Genomic DNA, 3,534 nt, shown 5'->3' with positions numbered 1-3,534 from the left:
GTTAACCCTCTCCTTCCTGGCTTGGCAGGGGCTCTGTTCAGCAACTCATCTTGTCCTGGAACTTACATTCCTTTTCTCCCCTAGGGGGCATGTCTTGTCTTAACTGGTGATGACTGAAACTGCTAGGCAGCCAGCCACAGATCATAAAAGCCTTAAGGGATTTTTCTCCTGCAGTTTCTATGTGACATCCATTGATTTTTCAGGAAGTGCCCCAGCTCTTTTTCTGTCTTCCTCGGGAGGAAAATCTAGAGTCCTAGCACAGAATGTATGATCTGGTCAGTCCTTTCATTCCAACATTGACTATATTTATGGATTGGGAACATACCCAAGAGAGCCTATGCCCTCGCCAGAAGAACTCAAAACTAATGATGCTAACATTTGATTGGAGGGAAAATAACCTAGGAACCCATATAAGAAAAAGACTTATTTCTTTTAACTTACTCCTTAAAAGTTAAGTATGTTTTCTTTTAACTTACTCCTTAAAACAAAAAGAAATTAGATTAAGACTAACGGGGAATGTTATTTGAGACACATGACTGGCCGTATCTTCCACTTATGGACACTATGCACATGAACTGTGTGGGCATGCATGTGCCTTTGATATTTGTCACTACAGAGCTGATGACAGAGAGGCCCGATATTCTAATGAAGGGGGTGAATACAGATGGTTTGACTTTTCTCCTGAGTTTTACCAATGATGACAGCAACAATGATAACTACCACTAACAGAGTATGCATGGCGTCACACTTGGCATGCAACACCTCATTTAATCAGCGAAACAACCTATAAAATAAGGAAGTATTACCTCTATTTTACAGAAGAGAGCTGTGCGCCAAAGCAAAATGCTAAAGCTCTCAAGCAGTTGCCTGATATCACAGAGTTAGAGAGGTAAAGGAGAGATTTGGTCTGCTTCCAAACTCCAACTTTCATCACCATACAATAACACTGTCACACGCCAGTTCAAGAATATTCTACTTCTGCAGCTTACTTTTCCCAAATTGTTTAAAATATAATGCTATCACAGTGTAGCTAATGAATGAGAACAATGATTCCTGGATTTGATAGTTCAGGAAAATCACTTTTTTTGTCAAAATAGATTTTATTTTAAAAAGGCGGAAACCTGGAACTCACCAGAGACCTACTGGCTGTCCAGAGGCAGGATTCTGGAATCTCTGTTAAAACACCTCCCCAGTCCGTTCTGATGCATCCTGCCTGGCTCTGCTTTGTTGGCACATGCCTGGAAACCACACCTTAGATTCTAAGTATTTGGTCAGGACCGCGTCCGTCACAAAAGGCCTGGCACATAGTAGCCACTCAACAAATTGCTGTTGAACTGAATTCAACAGTCTCTGAGTGATATTTGAGTCATCAGTATCTGTAGTGATATTTCCCACATTAGAATAATGATGAGCACAATTTTTCCTCCACTGTATTGGAAGGGGAAATCCGCTCAGCCCCAAGATGCAGCTCAACATTTAGGGCTTGGGGGAGGCAGTCAGGCTTGGGCAGTGAAGTCTCCCTCAGCAGAGTTTTGCATTAAGCAGAAAGGCTACAGTCAAGGTAGACATTTCCTTCCTAAGACAACATGGGCATCTATCATTAAGGTTTATAAGTATTTGTGTATGTCATTACCGTTACTGGTTTCTCCTGGGTCCTGGGGAGAATCAAGCTGAATGCCTATAAAATACAACAAGCTCCTAAGAGAAAGATGTCCTCTAAAGATATACTATTACTATAAATTTCAACCACTTCCCCCAGCCTGAAAATGCTGTCCTGGTGAGAATGATCATTTAACAGTCATTGGCTCATTTCCTAAGCTAGTAGGAAACCGACCTAACTCCCAGGCATGGTGAAAGTGAAGGAATGGGGTCGCTGGGAGAAAGGGCAGGGAAAATAGCTAACAAAGGTGACAATAATCTATTTTTTAAATCAATATCAGTTATAAGTACAGCCTTACCAACAGCTGGTGTAAAAACAGCAAAAACACAGGCTCACAAAACTCCATTATCTATTCATAAATGGAATACCATCTTCTTAAAGAAATTTGTCTCACTTTCTGGTGCTGCAACGACCCAACCCCATTTGGAACGTGACAACATCAGGGAGACTGATACTCCTCTTTACTCCTCAAGAAGTATCAGTCATCTTGATGGCCATCAGATTGTCACAGTAGCTAGCTATTTGAACCAGAACAGTTCCCTTGGAGTCAATCTTTTCAACTGAAAGCCAAAATCCCCTTGCTCATCTTGTGTTTACGAGAATAAAGTCTCTGAACTGCTCATAATCTTGGAGAAGTGCCATCTTTTAGCCTGCAGATAAATATAGCTCTTCACCGATTCCTGCTTATTTTATACCCTGTTGGGAAGTGATGCCTAAGTAAATGACATTCTAGAGGGAAATGGATGCATATGTAGACAGATGAAGGGAGTGTAAATTGTACAGCCATTGTGAAATGTAATGGTACAACGTGATCAATCAAAAGACTTGGAAATGTTAATAACATATCCCTTTATGGTATACTTATATACATATTTATATGAGTATTATAAATAATAGAAAATACTTAAAATGCACAAACGTAATACAAATATGTACTATGTATGTGTAAATACCTGATGTATTTTTATACTGTTCTACTGGTGACCTTGTCCTATTCTACGAATTCTATGCCGACAGCCCCCTGACCTCTTTTCTAACCCTTCATCCTGATAGAGACCTATCTTCTCAACATCTCTTGCATGACTGATAGACGTCTCAGCGCTAAACTACTGACGTTCCCTGCCAAACCTCTTCTTCTCACAAACTTCCCCAACTCTAATGGGATCGCCACTCAACCATTTGCTCAAGCCCAAAGTCTCTTCTCCTTTTCTCACAGCAACCAAGACATTCCATTGTCTCTACCTTCAAAATAGATCAAGAATCCAGACTCACCCCTGCTCCTCACAACCACCATCACTTTGGAGGTCTGCAGAGAGCTCTGACTAGAGTTACATATTAGGAAGTCACCAGCAAGTTGATAGATTTGCAAGACTTAAGGGTGGATGAGATCACCTAGAGAGAGAACGAGGAGAGAGAAAAGAATATAACCCAAGAAAAAGCTGCAAGGAACTTTAATATTGGGAGCTCAGATATAGAAGGTGGAAACTGAGAAAGTTAGAAGGAAAGCTCTTGCTTTGTTAGAGGTGAGACCACGTTAGATTAACATTGGAGGCAAAGCTGGGTATGTGCTGGGTGGGGAGCGGCTGCTTAACCTTCCTCTAGGTTGTTACGGAAACTTCCAGTCATACAGATAGTGCTTGGGCCTGGGATTACTGTGAGAGAGGACTTGAGCCTTATCCACAGAAAGGGGTTCAGCCCTATCTATTACCCCAGAGTCAGCAGGGGCAGGCCATGTGTTTTTTTTTTCTGTGGAACAAAAGGAAAAGAGTCAGGCCCTCACCAGTCTGGCTCCAGTCTCAGGAGGCTGAGGGGAAACCCCAATCTCTGGCTGCCGTCTTCCCAGTCCTGTCACAGGGCAGCAGCCCCCCTGACCA

This window comes from Balaenoptera acutorostrata, chromosome 6 (genome assembly GCF_949987535.1).
Source record: "Balaenoptera acutorostrata chromosome 6, mBalAcu1.1, whole genome shotgun sequence".
Classification (NCBI taxonomy): domain Eukaryota; kingdom Metazoa; phylum Chordata; class Mammalia; order Artiodactyla; family Balaenopteridae; genus Balaenoptera; species Balaenoptera acutorostrata.
The sequence above is the reverse complement of the archived record's forward strand: the minus strand, read 5'-3'. Positions refer to the sequence as shown.